Raw genomic sequence first — 16,097 nt, 5'->3', positions numbered from 1 at the left:
TGAGTTGGGGTATGTGTGAGTTGGGTTATATGTGAGTTGGGGTGTGAGAGTTGAGGTGTGTGAGGGTGTGTGTGAGTTGGGGTATGTGTGAGTTGGGGTGTGTGTGAGAGTTGAGGTATAAGTTAGTGTGTGAGTTGAGGTATGTGAGTTGGGGTGTGTGTGAGTTGGGGTGTATGTGAGTTGGGGTGTGTGAGAGTTGAGGTGTGAGTTGCAGTGTGTGTGAGTTGGGGTATGTGGGAGTTGGAGTGTGTGTGAGTTGGGGTGTGTGTGAGTTGGGGTATGTGGGAGTTGGGGTGTGTGGGAGTTGGGGTGTGTGTGAGTTGGGGTGTGTGGGAGTTGAGGTATGTGTGAGTTGGGGTGTATGTGAGTTGGGGTGTGTGAGAGTTGAGGTGTGAGTTGCAGTGTGTGTGAGTTGGGGTGTGTGTGAGTTGGGGTATGTGTGAAAGTTGAGGTGTATGAGAGCTGGGTCGTCTGATAGTCGGGGTGTGTGTTGTGAGAGTTGGGGTATATGGGAGAGTTGGGGTGCATGTTGTGCGAAGCTTGGGCATTGTGGTGGGTGTTGTGTGTGTGTGAGGCATTGTACAGTAAGGTAGCCTCGGCAGCCTCTGAGACAGCCCCCTGAGCCCCAGCTTGAATCGGAAGGGCCCGGCCCATCACCTTCAGGTGGACTTGGGTAATAACCCCGCAATAGGGAAACAACAGTCTTCTGGGATGCGCCATTCACTTCTATTTGTCTGTTTGGGAAGCTGTGAGAAAGGGCTGCAAACTCCAACAAATGTGTGTACACTTGTGCTAATAGCAGCATTATTCACCATAGCTGAGAGGTGGAAGCAGCCCAGGCGTTCATCGATGGGGGAATAAATACAGAAAATGCTGCATGGCTGTAGATAGACCAGCGCAGCACCCAGCCTGGAAAGGAAGGGAATTCGGACACAGGGATGAACCTCGGGGACATTATACTAAGTGAAAGAAGTCAGTTACAGAAGGACAACTACTGTATGATTCCACTTATACGAGGTCTCTAGAGTAGTCGAATTCGTAGAGACAGAGGTAGAACGGTGGTTGCCAGGGGCTGGGGCGACGGGGAATGGGGAGTTAGTGTTTAATGGGGCAGAGTTGCAGTTTTGCAAGATGAAAAGAGTTCTGGAGATGGTGGTGAAGGTGGCTGCACACGCATGTGAATGTACGTAACACTGCCGAACTGTAGACTTAAAAATGGTGAAGATGGTAAATTTTATGTGATGTGTATTTTAGCCATTGCAGGGTGGCTGTTCCATTCCCTACTACTAAGCCTGATGGTTTATTTTGGCTGCTAGCACTTGGGGGTGCACTATTTGCTCCCCTTAGCCTCTGCCCAGGGAGGCGTGCTCCCAAAATCTCTCACAGGAGGAGAAATGAGATCACACTGGCCCAGCATCAGGGAAACATCAGTCTGGTTCAGCACACTGGAAACAATTCAGTACACGAGCCTCCCACGTGGCTACAAACTGCACGCCCAGAACGAGGTTAAATAAAACAAAATGGAATCGTAGGCTGAGTTGGGAAAACAGTTTCCCCCAGGTTACTAGGCTTTACCTTCCTAGATGCAATAGGCGCTGGCCCAAGTTGGCTTTTAACTCTGGCTCTGTGAGGTGGTGGGGCCGAGCTTTTTTTTTTTTTTCTTTTCTTTTTTCAGACGGAGTCTCACTCTGTAGCCCGGGCTGGAGTGCAGTGGCGCGATCTCGGCTCACTGCAACCTCCGCCTCCCCAGACTTAAGCGATTCTCCTGCCTCAGCCTCCTGAGTAGCTGGGACTACAGCTGCACACCACCATGCCCAGCTAATTTTTGTATTTTTGGTAGAGATGGGGTTTCACCATGTTGGCCAGGTGGTCTTGGACTCCTGACCTCAGATGATCTGCCCGCCTCGGCCTCCCAAAGCACTGGGATTACAGGTGTGAACCATGGTGTCTGGCCTGGAGCCAAGCATTTTTATCCCCAGTGGTGAAAAGGAAACTGGCATCAGTGAGGGACAGTGATGATCCATCTCCCTCCTCACTCTCCTGCTCTGTCCCGCAAGGCCACCTCTGTTTGCACTGGGAAAATGCAGATGTGTGAACAGAAGCCTGGACAACAGGGGCTTCTCTCTCCTCATGGCTGCAGTCAGGAGTCTGGCCAGCGCTGCTCACCGTCAAATCCTTTGATATTTTGACTTAAACCAGTATCCCATTGGAGCCGCCAATGGAAGCAACAGTTGAGGCCCTTTGTGTACAGTCCTCTCATCTCACATTTCTGGGTGGATTTCTTTTTGGAGACAATGTTCGAGAATCACCTTTGAAATGAGCATTTATCTGCTTAGGGACTATTCTCTGGATTGTCAGAACAAGTGTAACTCTGAAATCCTGTTTCCGTAGTCCTAGGCCTACTCCAAAGGAGGAGAGGAATCTCCCCCACCCCCACCCGGGGAGCTATGCTTTATCTTATTTTTCCCAAAGACTAGCACGGCAATTCTCACTTGCTTCTTTCACTTCCCTACGGAATGGCTGGCCTGACTCATCGCACTGTTCTCCTGGTTCTGCCCCTTGCTCTCTAAGTCTCAGTTTCCTCTTCTGTAAATTGGGTACAATATCTCAGGATGGCTGAGAGTTTAACTGAGTTTTTTTTTTTTTTTTTCTTGACGGAGTCTCACTCTGTTGTCCAGGCTGGAGTGCAGTGGCACGATCTCAGCTCACTGCAACCTCCGCCTCCCCGGTTCCAGAGCTTCTCCCGCCTCAGCCTCCTGAGTAGCTGGGATTATAGGCATGCACCACCATGCCTGGCTAATTTTGTATTTTTAGTAGAGACAGGGTTTCTCCATGTTGGTCAGGCTGGTCTCGAACTCCCGATCTCAGGTGATCTGCCCGCCTTGGCCTCCTAAAGTGCTGGGATTACAGGCATGAGCCAGAGCACCTGTCCGTAAGTGAGTTTCTATAGGTGAAAGTGCTGTATCGATTTGAAACTGTTACGCCAATGGGCATTACTCTCCTGCTAAAAACCCATGAGAAGACAGGCGGTTTGTCTCCCTCTGAACTTGCTGCCTGGCAGGGAGACTATGTCTTAATCATGCTGCCATATTAAAAACATTAATAATGAAGATCATTTCTCTCTCCTTTCGGCCCTCTTTCCCTCTGCCCCCGTTTCTGTCTTGGTGATCATGCAAATTGATTTTCATTTCTTTTTCTCTCTGCTAGCCTCACTGTCAGGAGAGGTTCGTCAAAGCTGTTTCTCCTTGAATGCCTGTTATTTGCCATTGCCTTCACACGAGTCAGTGGAAGGTCCTGCTTTAAGCCTGTGAAGGTGTTGGAGAGCTAGACAGCCTTTGTCTTCTGACCCACAGAGACCGATGTGAATTTAAAGGCAGATTTTTTTGGCTTTGTTTATTTATTTTTTTGAGACGAAGTTTCGCTCTTGTTGCCCAGGCTGGAGTGCAGTGGCACAATCTCGGCTCACTGTAACCTCTGCGTCCCAGGTTCAAGTGATTCTCCTGCCTCAACCTCCCGAGTAGCTGGGATTATAGGCATGCACCACCACACCCACCTAATTTTTTGTATTTTTAGTAGAGACGAGGTTTGACCATGTTGGCCAGGCTGGTCTGAAACTCCTGATCTCAGGTGATCCACCCACCTTGGCCTCCCAAAGTGCTAGGATTATAGGCATGAGTCACCGCGCCTGGCCTTTGGTCTTGTTTTGTTTTTCTTCCAGGGAAGGGCATCATTTGGGAAGACAAAGAGGTCCAGAGAGTGGGCTCAGCTCAGGGCTGGAGAGGGCAGGCAGCTGGGAACCACCTTCTGCTGGCTCCCTGCAACCCTGGCTCAGCTCTGTCCCTGGACACTGAACCTCTCTTCATGCCCAGAACTGCCGACCGTATTCCCAAGCTCACAGGAAAGTTAATATCTGTTCTGTGGTTTGTTGAAAAGTCCAAATCTGACTGTGTGATTCAAGCCAGTAGCGTCAAACTTTGGCCGGGGAGGGTTGGTTTTTGGGGGAAGCTTGGAGAAGTGAGAAGCTAAATATTGTGACATGAGAAGTTTTTCTGTTGATTTTAATGCACTTTGCATAGTTTTCCAAGGCTCTTGGCGCTGGGCGGTGGCCTGATTCATTGTGTAACATGAGGCTGCCATGGATGAGGCTCAATAATACTTGGGTGTGTGGTTTGTCGTCTGGGAACCTGGGTGTGCACGCTCTGTATTTTCTTGCCAACCAGAAATCTTGAGCAAATGACCAGCTCATCAACATAACATTTCTTCCTGACCCTTGATGTGCCAGCGAGTTCTTGAAAATTACTACCATGTGACAGCTTTTTGGTGGTGTCTGTGTGGAGGAGACAGAAAGGAATCAATTGTATAAAAATTGACACCACACTTGGCATTTTGGCCGGCCCTCTCAGAAAAGTGGCTGTTGTTGTATAAAATGATCTGCTTTGTCAAGGGTGGGCGGGAAGGAACGCTGAGCTTCTAGCTTATATTGGGTTGTTGAAAGTCAACCTCCTAGAAAACATTGTTGAAATCAGGAAGCCAAGTATATTGTGGGTATGGGAAGATTGAGATGGAAGTTCCTAAGATCTAGGTGAAATCCAAGAAGCTGGTGGCAGGGAGCAAAATCTTTTTTCTTTTTCTTTTTTTTTTTTATAGAAAAGCTCTTTGTTTTGAAATAATTGTAGATTCATAGGAAGTTGCAAAAAATATACAAGGAGATTCCATGTTTCCTTTACTTCCGTCACATCTTGCATAACTGTAGTATGAGAGGAAGTCATTAAATGAAGCCAAGTGCTTTTGAGGTAGCTAATTGACACTTCTGACAATGCAGTCATGATCCTATTATGGAGATAGCAGCAGCAAAAAAATGTTTTTTGAGCCCCTGCTATTTGTCAATATACCGAGCATTGGGAAGGTAAACAGATCAGTCCCGGTTCCTCCCTTTGGAGGGGGTTACAGAACGAGCAGGGGGACTGACATTAAATAAATCATTATGCAGCTAATTCATTAATTACTGTTGTGATAAGTGCTATAAAATGGAAATATAGTCAAAAGAAAAAAATAATTTCATGAAAAGAGACCTTAAAAATTTCCATGAAGTTTAATCATCTTAAAATTTTCTAAACATTCTATAGGAGTGGTAACTTTGAAGTTTGCTCCTACTATAAACTTTATAAACGTGTCCTTTTTGGGAATAATTTTTCCAAATTTTCTTCTTTTTCTTTTTTAGAACTGTGAAGCCAACTATGCGGCAATGACTGTACCCACAGATGTAAGTTTATGAGGATATTATTAATATACATCAAAAATTTGGCTGCAGAAAGAAAATTAGACTTCAGAAATCTGTTCTGCAATATCACCAGCAATTAAAACACGCTCCTGCCAAGGGGCACGATTCTTGAACATTGGCTGTGTTTGATGAGACGCTAACATCTTTTCGATAGCAAAGCTTCCTGCCTTTAGTTCCAGAGGGTAGCTTTGCAAACCACACTGAGAGGTCAAATGCATAAGCTTCACTCATGTAGTTCAGCAATGCGATCTAATTTGGAATCCTTAGGGTTTCAGTGAAGAGAGGAACAATTAGATTTATGTTCCCTGTTGAACTCAAGATGTGGTATCCGGGCAACTCAAGCTGAACGCACCCAAGATAGCGACCCTACCCACCTCCTTGGTAAACTCTGCACAGGTGGTGGAAATAATACCTGGATAAATATCACTGGTCACTTAGGACATTTTCTTTATATCAACATTTGCTGTGGGAGGTTCTCACGTCTCCTGGCTTTTGCCAAGCAAACAGTGTACTTCAGACAAGAAGCAGGAAACAGAGGTTTGTCAGAAGGTGCTGGGAGTCCTTGGCCTTATCAGTGATGTCAGCCAGGTTATTCGACTGATCGCCAGCTCCAGTTTGTGTGAGATGCTGTCTTGAATTAGGATACCTGTCCAAGAAGCACATAATATTTAAAAGCGCTTACTTTATGTTTGTTTAAAGGGGAGCATCTTTGTAATGTTTCATTCCTCATTGATGTTTGGTGTCAATGAGTCTTTCAAAATGCGCTTAGTATAGAAGCAAGAGCTGCACTTCCATTGCCTTATTCTAAATAAAATGGGCAAAGAAAGCCCCGCAAAAATCCAAAGAGCCTCAAACGTAGCTTTTCCTCCCCTTATAGGGAAATCACAGGATCAGTTCATGTTAATCTTGATGTTAATCCTTTTGTTGAATTTCACTTTTACAATTATTTTTTATTTTTTATTTTTTTTGAGACAGTCTTGCTCTGTCGCCCAGGCTGGAGTTCAGTGGCTCAATCTTGGCTCACTGCAACCTCCACCTCCTGGGCTCAGGTGATTGTCCTGCCTCAGCCTCCTGAATAGCTGGAATTACAGGCATGCGCCAGCACACCCAGCTAATTTTTGTATTTTTAGTAGAGACAGGGTTTTACCATGTTGGCCAGGCTGGTCTCGAACTCCTGACCTCAGGTGATCCACCTGCCTGAGCCCCCCAAAGTGCTGGGATTCCAGGCTTGAGCCACAGTACCTGGCCAACTTTTGCTATAATTTTTAAATAATAATTTTTGGTATTTTTTTCAGAATGTTGGAGCTGAGATCGGGAGAATTTGTTATTTTCAGTGAATGCTGGTGAGCAGGTGGGTGTCCTGTTAGACACTGGAAGCCTGATGTTCCCTAGGCAGGCAGATGCTGCGCTAACTCTTGGAGGCAGGCCCCAGTCACTTCTGTATTCCCCAGGGCCTGGCACATAAGCTGTCATCAGTGGATGCTGGCTGCGTTGCTGTTGAGAACTTGCAGCTGGACGATGTTGGACTTTGGAGAAGATATCTGATTTTGAATCCTGGTTCTGCCACTCACTCATCTGAGTCCTTGGGCAAACCAATTAACCTCTCTGAGCCTTGTTTTTGTTTTTGTTTTTCACATGTAAAATGAAAAATAATAGGACCCGCCACATAGAGCTGGAAAAATTAAATGAGATGATATTTAGTGCTTTCTATGGAACCTGAGGTACGTGTACTTGTAGATTGCCTGTGTCCCCAATTAGAGTGTAAGCCCCATGTGCACAAGGATTTGTCTTATTCACTGCTGTATCCCAATGCCTGGCACAGAGCAGGTGCTCAATAACTATTTGTCAGATTAATGAATACAAATGTATTACCAATTTTTCTATGATATTACTGTAAAAAGAAAGAGAACAGTGTAAAGATTGGGAGAATGAAGACATGAGACAATTATATTGGAAAACATAAAATTATTGGAGAGATATTTGTGTCAATGTGAGTTATCTGGATATATCAGTATTGGACATCAATTCTACTTTTAAGTATAGTTAATATTTTAGTTATGGAGTCATTCATTTTTCTGGATTATATTTTCAAGATTCCAGAGAGAAATTGACTTACCCCTTTTAAAATCTTTAATTGATATACATATACATATATATATATATATTTTTTTTTATTATTATTTTTTTTTTTTTGAGACAGAGTTTCACTCTGTTGCCCAGGCTGCAGTGGCACAATCTCAGCTCACTACAACCTCTGGCTCCCAGGTTCATGCAATTTTCCTGCCTCAGCCTCCTGAGTATCTGGGATTTCAGGTGCCTGCCACCACACCCGGCTAATTTTGTTTTTAGTGGAGATGGGATTTCACCATGTTGGCCAGGCTGGTCTCAAACTCCTGACCTCAAGTGATCCACCCACCTCCACCTCCTAACATGCTGGGATTACAGGCGTGAGCCACTGTGCCTGGCCCCATATATTTTAAACATAATTGTGTATTCTTATTTTTGGCTCTCCACCGAATATGGTAATGACTGCGACTGTCCCTCTCTTCCATGCACTCTCTTCCCCTTTCTTATTTCTTGCTATTTTTCTCTGCCTCCAAGATAAAATATTACAGTGCATTAAAAATATTTCTGAGAATTAATGTTGTAGAGGAATGTCAGCTTCTCAGGGAAAAGTTTAAATAAAGTCAAAATAGTGTTTTTCCTTAGGGGTTACTCATCTTTGTACTAATAATTCTATAGGCAGCCAGTAATTGACCTGCCCTTGAAATTACCAGAATCTGGTGTCAATTAGTAATCAGTTTGGGGGATCAATATGTGTCTAACTGCTGGGACTCAGGCTGGCACTGATGCTACTACTTTGCAAAGTCACGAGTGGATTTAAAAGTGTTTTAGGGACAATTCTTGAACCCACCACCAGATGGGAAAGGTACTCCATTGAAGTGGAGTGTAGCATTGGGTTTGTTCAAACAGGTTTTGTCACTTTGCTCCTTCCTAGACTGGATGGTTCGCATTTTTCTGGATGCAGGAAAGAGAGCTATTCACTTGGGCCTGTATTTTAACATTTTATGTAGGAATTAAAGTACATGTTGTTACAGATTCTGATACTATATGTGCTCTTAAAATATCCAAAGGGTTACATATTTTCAACCTTTAAGAGGATGCTATTGACATGTAAGTTTGACTTTTTTTTCCCCTCAAAGTAAACTTTGGTTTCCCATTTCATAACTTCCAGTCCCCTCTCTTCCATGTCATCCCCCACGTTCTTTGTCGGATCATTAACAATAGGTTAATGATTAAGAACAAGTGCGACAGAGATCAACAGCTCTGCGTTCAAGTCCAAACTCTTCCCCTCGGCAAGGCACGTGACCTCCCTGTGCCTCAGGTTCTTGCAGAGTGGAAATGCCCACTTCACAGAATGGCTGAGGGTGTGGATGAGCGGTGGACACTCCTGCCCGGCACCCATGGGTGCTCATGACGATTGTGTTTTACTGTTGGCTGCAATATGTCATGACTTATCATATGTGATCCTTGAGTGAATAGGCAGGTGAGTGCAATATTTCTATACCTCTCCGGTACATTAGCATCTCAAAGTCCACTAAATGATAATTTAGTTATAACCCCTTGCTTCCTCCTCCCCACCCCACCCCCACTTCTGGATAGGTAAAATAAGTGGTTTTCAGTGGTGAGGGTAGAGGATGATACTGCTCTGCCAGGGAACATTTGGCAATGTCTGGAGACATTTTTGATTGGGGGTGGGTATTACTGACATCTACTGTGTAGAGGCCAGGGATGCTACTAAATATCCTATCATGCACAGAACAGCCCCCCTACAATAGAGAATTATCTGGTTCCAAATGTCAATAGAGCTGAGGTTAAGAAATACTGGGCCAAAAAAAAAAAAAAAAAAAAAAGAGAAACACTGGGCTAAGTGGTGTTCAGTAGAAGGAAAGTTCCCTGTCTTCAGTCTAGTCCATTGAACTTGATTACTTTCTACATATATACTAATCAGGACCTATGCTGGACTCTGGGGCCAGTCCCAAAGAAGAAAAGGCATGAACTCAGACCAGGACCTGCCAAGGGTCTGAGATTTTACTCTACTTACAAGCTAATAAGTTAGCTTGTTACTGTTTTATGGATGCTGGCAGAAGACACAAGATCCCTGGGTCAGAGACAAAGGACTTTATTATTCATGGCACAGCAAGCTGAATGAGCGTCATGTTGGCACTGGTTCCCCTTGCCCCTCAAGTCCCACAGGGGTAACCTGGATGTGCCAGCGTGAATGCTAAGCATGTAGTGAGTTTACATTTTAGCTGATGAACAGTGAACTTGGGAATCTACAGCTCTTACAGTAAACAGTAAGTCTGCTCCTTGTCTGTTACTATGTTTGCTCTTAAAGTGACAGAAATTAAGGGGGAAGACTTTACCTCATCCCTCAAGGGCATAAAGAATCCTATACAACGTGCAGAGGTCATGGAATAGGGTATTTCAGATTGGTGGTGTTTGAGAAAGCTTTATGGAAGTGGAGATACCTGAACTGGATTTTATGTAATTTTTTTATTTTTAAAATTTCATTAACATACTTTGTTTCCAGAAGCTTTGCCAATGAAGGTAAAAAGCATAGAAATACAGCTCTGACAAAAAAGAGTTGTAGTATGAAAAATCATTAAACATGAAATTAAAGGAAGCTGTACTAAAATCACATGTGCATCCAAGTGGGTTAGGATTGGGGAATAGAGGGAGCACCTGATCTTAGCACAGATCAGGGAGCACAGGAAGAGGGAGGCCTGCTTGGCCTCGGGCCCTGGAGGCATCAAGGATTTGGCTCCTGGCTGGTCACAGTGGCTCACACCTGTAATCTGGGCACTTTGGGAGGCCGAGATGGGAGGATCACTTGAGGTCAGGAGTTTGAGACCAGCCTGGGCCAACATGGTGAAACTCCATCTCTACTAAAATACAAAAATTAGCTGGGCGTGTTGATGCATGCCTGTAATCTCAGCTACTAGGGAGGCTGAGGCACAAGAATTGCTTGAAGCCGGGAGGCCAAGGTTGCAATGAGCCGAGGTCACGCCACTGCATTCCAGCCTGGGTGATGAAGTGAAACTCTGTCTTAAAAAAAAAAAAAAAAAATGGATGTGCCTTCCATTCTGCAGACTCCTGGAATTGCACTTAGCAATACACAGCCACAGCTGCCAGTCCCTAGCCTGTCTCCAGAAAAGGAAGAAACCTAGACAGGGACATGGAGAGGCATGTATCTTGCTTGCTCATGTGATTGACTGGGAAATGCTGCCTGGGGTGCTGTTCTGCTAGAGTTTTTGAGGCATACCTGGGCCTAACAGGAACATGACCTGGACTAGGTTAGTGTTGTTTGCCTTGGGAAAAAGGGTGAAGTGATGTGTGGTGTCTGCACGGAGGATACTTTCTGATCCTTCCAGAAGTCCAACTCAGAATGAACTGGGTGTTAAAGGGTGAGTAGGGCTTCAACCCAAAGGCAAGGAGAGAAAAAGTGTGCCCAGAAGCAGAAATAGGATAGGCAAAAGGCACAGAAGCACAGACCATCATGGGATGTTCAGGAACAACATGCCATTTCATGTTGACAGAGTGAAGCATGCCGTCAGAGAGGGCAGATGGTCTGCTCTTGGTGGGGCAGTCAGGGGGTGCATCTTGCCTGTTGGTGTTCCTCAGAAGGAGCAGGAGCATCTCTTACTGTGGTCTATGAGTGCCCTAGAATTGAGGGGTATGAAAATATGTGTCATGGATGTAATTGCAATTCTAGAGCTCTCTGTGAAATATAGAGAGCTGTATCTGCCCTCTTTGAAAGGCTCAGTGACACGAAACATGGAACGAGGAATGAATGATACAAAGGAATACAAAGAGGTAGAGGAGAATTGGGAGTTGCGTTGATGCTAGGAACCCTCTGAAGAGAGACTTCTTTTTGTTCCAACAATGCACTAACTTCTGTGCTGAGCATCTCAACATAGATTATGTGGGGAGAGGGAGGACCCTCTGGAAAAGTCCTGGCTGAGCTTAATCAGCTTGTTAGCACAGAGAAACGGTTGCATCTGTGCCCCACAGTGATAAACGTAGGTATAACAATGACTTACTGTAAGCAGCTGAGCTACATTTTTCTGAGATGATTTTTTTTTTTCATGTTGGCAGCTGCGAGCCTGAGCGGACTCCTATGAACCAGTCTTCTCCAGCAATAGACCCTCCTTCAACTCGTGGTAGCCTGTACGCCAAGGGTGACAGACTGGAAAGCAGGATCCACCGGTTCATCTATGGGAAAAGGAGGGGGAATGAGATCAAGGATTGAGGACGCTAATGGGTAAGCATGAGAACCATTTGGGTAAACACCGCAGCACGGTCTCTATTAATCTAATCTGAGAACACTGGCTATGAAAAGTATCAGAGGCTGGGCAGGCAGGGTGTAAAATGGAGCCAAGTTAGGGAGAATCCTGTGGGATACGGCCACAAAATGGAACATTACACCACAGTGAAAATGATGAGAGTAGGCAACCAGCATTAACATGAATACATTCTATCCTTTTAGTCTGAGAACCAGAAACCATTCTGTATATTTCCAGCAGGAAGGGTTTACTTCAGGAAATTAGGTGCCTAGAAAACGGTTGCAAGGCCATCCTGGCCAACGTGGTGAAACCCCATCTCTACTAAAAATACAAAAATTAGCCAAGCGTGGGGGCGGGTGCCTGAGTCAGGAGAATCGTTTGAACCTGGGCGGCGGAGGTTGCAGTGAGCAGAGATTGTGCTACTGTACTCCAGCCTGGGCAACAGTGAGATTCCGTCTCAAAAAAAAAAAAAAAAAAGAAAAAAAAATGGTTGCAAAGGATGGTCAGGGAGCAAAAGCCAAGGGAGGTGGTGCTCCTCAGAAGTCAGGAGGTATCAGGAAGCCACTGTTGCTACTGCAGAAGCCCGGTTATCTGCCGCTGTCGCTGCCCCAGGAAGAGTGAAATCTATCTTTGTCCCACCATGTGCTTCTCACTGATGATCTCAGAACAGAGACCCTAAGGGCTGTTCCCAGGCTGCCCCATCCTGTGATACATCAGCTGAGAGCAAAGAAGGGGCAAGGATGATGTTGAGGGTCAAAAGACAAGAGTGACATAATGTGGTATGAAAAAGCAACTCCCAGATTGCATGCAGCATATTACCATTTTTTAAAGTACAAAAAATAACATATTGTTTGGGCATTTATGTCACGGTGCATTGGGGCTGGGCTGAACTGGCATGCAAGAGCCAACAGTTAACTTTTCAGGAATTTTGCAAGCCAGTTGTTAAACACAGCCATGATTCAAAATTAATTACACTTACTGTTAAATAAATTATATTGAATTTGATGATAACATTCTAAACTCATAATTTCTTAATCATTTTACTGCCTTTTATTATTAGCTGTGCTTTTAAGGTTATTTATAGCTATTGCATCTGTTTATTTTTATTTTTTTGAGACGGAGTTTCACTCTTGTTGCCCAGGCTGGAGTGCAATGGCACCATCTCGGCTCACTGCAACCTCCACCTCGTGGGTTCAAGCGATTCTCCTGCCTTAGCCTCCCAAGTAGCTGGGATTACAGGTGTTTACTACCACACCTGGCTAATTTTTGTATTTTTAGTAGAGGTGGGATTTCACCATGTTGGCCAGACTGGTCTTGAACTCCTAACCTCAAGTGATCTGCCCGCCTCAGTCTCCCAAAGTGCTGGGATTACAGGCGTGCGCCACCGAACCTGGCCAGCTATTGCATCTGTGTGGTGAAAATACAATACTCTGGTGTGCTACTGTACATCTCTTTGCAACTCTGTGTTCAGTGACATCACCTTGGTAGCCTGGAATATGCCACAATGGGAGTATTTACACCAAAAAAATTGACAAATTCTGCCAATCAGAGCTTGCTTGTTTTGTTGATTATCTAGACACAAGGAAGTGTGGGGAAATGTTAATCATGCAGATTGGACTTAAAAGTTTGTCATGTCTTCAGCTGCTGCATTGTAAATGGCACAAAAATTGAGGAAACAGTCTTCTAGTATTTGACAACTACTACCTGATTCAACAAAGAGTCGCCCTTATGAATGACGAAAATGTTTTCCACCATATGTCTTTGTCATTTATTTTGCTTTCTTCTTACTTGTTAATGTAAAACAAAAATATTAACCAGCATGCATATTGGAACTACACTTGTTCATCAGTTGCAACCATATGTTGGCTGCAATTACAATGGTTTGGCAAAAATCAACAAAACCATTCTCTAAGAATCAATTGACTTTACCGATTTACATAAAAGTCAATCTTATTATTTGTAAATTGTGTGCTATACATCCTTCATGTCAAAAAATTTATAAGACACAGCATGATGACTATAGTTAATGTATTTGTCTTGGTCTGTTCGGGTTGCTATAACAAAATATCATAAACTGAGTGGCTTACAAACAACAGAAATTTATTGCTCACCGTTCTGGAGGCTGAGGAAGTCCAAGATCAAGGTGCTAGAAGATTCAGTGTCTAATGAGGGTTTGCTCTCTGCTTCATAGATGATGCCTTCTAGCTGCGTCCTCACAGGGCAGAAGGGAAGAGCAAGCTTCCTCAGTTCTCTTTTATAAGGGCACTAATCTCATCTGCGAGGGCTCCACCCCAGTGATCTCCTCACCTCCTAAAGTTCCCTTAAGACTATTGCATTGGGGATTAGGCTTCAACATGTGCATTTTGGAGGGACACACACATTCAGATCATAACAGTATCGTATACTTGAAAATTGCTAAGAGAGTAGATCTTAAGTATTCTTACCACAAACATAAGCTAAGTATGTGAGGTGAGGTGATGGATATGTTAGCTTGATTTAATCTTTTACAACGTGTGCACAGATCAAAACATCACATTATACACTATAAATATGTATACTTTTGATTTGTCAATTATTCCTTAATGAAGCTGGGAAAAAATTTAAAAAATTTGTAGTAAACTTGTACAGGAATAGACACACATACCCACATGCATACATTCAATTTTTTGGAGATATGGTTGCTAAACATTTACCATCACATCACTGCATATATATATCATTAACGAAGAGGTGATAACATTTCATATAGCGGTTGCCTATGTGGGGCAGTTGTGGGTGGAAATCCACCAATACCCGCCTCTATTGTGTCTTCCCTGGTTTGCCATTTACCTAGGCATCCAAGTTCAAAGTTGGGGAGCCATGGAGGAATCCTCCCTCCCACTTCACAGCCCATCGCCTGCTATGGTTGAGTTTTCTTTTTCATTTTATTTGGAAAACAGCTTTATTGAAGTGTAATCGATACATTTGAAAAACTGGGCAGGCCACAGGGGCTCCTACCTGTAATCCCAGCACTTTGGAGGCTGAGGCGGGAGGATTGCTTGAGCCCAGGAGTTTGAGACCAGCCTGGGCAACAAAGTGAGACTGTCTCTACAAAAAAATAAAAAATATTAGACTGGTGTGGTGGCACGTGCCTGTGGTCCCAGCTACATGAGAGGCTGACATGGGAGGATTGCTTGAGCCCAGGAGTTTGAAGCTGCAGTGAGCTATGATTGCAGCACTGTACTTCATCCAGCCTGGGCAACAGAACAAGACCCTGTGTCAAAACAAAACCAAAACCAAAACTGCACATGTTCGATGTATACGGTTTGGTGAATTTGACATAGGCTTATACCCAGGATACTATCCCAACAATCAAGGTAATGAACATATCCTCTCCAAAAGTTTCCTTGTGTTCTTAATTTTATCATATGTTTATTTTTTTGTGGTAAAAATGTTTAACATGAGATCTGCCCTCTTAACACATTCTTACGTGTATGATACCGTGTAAACTATAGGCATGACGTTGTGCAGCAGATCTCTAGAACTCATTCATCTTGTGTATTGGTTCATTTTCATGCTGCTGATAAAGACATACCCAAGACTGGGTAATTTACAAAAGAAAGAGGTTTAATGAACTCACAGTTCCACGTGGCTAGGGAGGCCTCAAGATCATGGCGGAAGGCAAAAGGCACTTCTTACATGGTGGCGGCAAGAGAGAGAATGAGAGCCAAGCGAAAGGAGTTTCCCCTTATCAAACCATCAGATCTCGTGAAACTTATTTACTACCAAGAGAACAGTATGGGAGAAACTGCCCCCGTGATTCAATTATCTCCATCAGGTCCCTCCCACAACACGTGGGAATTATGGGAGTACAGTTCGATGAGATTTGGGTGGAGACACAGCCAAACCATATCATCTTGCATAACTGAAACTTTATACCCACTGAAAAGCTCCCCTTTTCCCCCCTCCACAGCCCCTGACATGCACCATTCTATTCTCTGCTTCTTGAGATTTATTGTTGCGTTTTCTCCTAAGCCTTTCATTGTATTTATGTTTCCACTTGACAGTTTCCAACTTGGAGTCCAGTTGGAAAAATGGTTTTTCCCAGCGAGTCCTCTCCTGTAACTTTCAGAGCACAGACTGCTATGGAGAGTGTGGTTGCTAGAGAACATGGAGGGTAGACAGACACAGAGAGCTCTCTGAGTGTCACCCAGCTTCCTCAGCAAAGTGTGCTGTGGGCATTTATTAATCTCTGGGGAAGCAAACCTCTGCCAAAAAAGCCTCAATGAAGAACACATGTAAGGGGACCTTGAGCAGTTCAAAAGGAGAGGCCAAGACTGAGGTCCCTGAAAAAAAGAAAGTGACATATCAGCGTAGCCTCTGCAGAAACGAGCAGGACAAATGGAAGAGGGTGAGTTGAGCCCACCTAGAGAAATCCAGGCCACAGGATGGGGCTGCTCCTTGAAGCCATTTCTCAGCATGGGGCAACT

The 16,097-nt window shown here is 44.3% G+C and overlaps 1 long non-coding RNA gene across 1 annotated transcript in view; it reads left to right on the top strand.

The window, feature by feature from the left end:
- The first annotated feature begins 5,219 nt into the window (after window positions 1–5,219).
- LOC104008178 (uncharacterized) overlaps window positions 5,220–16,097 on the top strand; it is a 44,735-nt gene continuing 33,857 nt past the window's right edge. The window contains exons 1-2 of the long non-coding RNA XR_008541577.2: window positions 5,220–5,263; window positions 11,441–11,606. This is a non-coding gene — a long non-coding RNA (uncharacterized LOC104008178). The remainder of the gene's footprint in view (window positions 5,264–11,440; window positions 11,607–16,097) is intronic.

This window comes from Pan troglodytes, chromosome 22, assembly GCF_028858775.2.
Source record: "Pan troglodytes isolate AG18354 chromosome 22, NHGRI_mPanTro3-v2.0_pri, whole genome shotgun sequence".
Classification (NCBI taxonomy): Eukaryota; Metazoa; Chordata; class Mammalia; order Primates; family Hominidae; genus Pan; species Pan troglodytes.
Note: the sequence above shows the minus strand (reverse complement) of the source record. Positions and strands in the feature narration are given on the sequence as shown.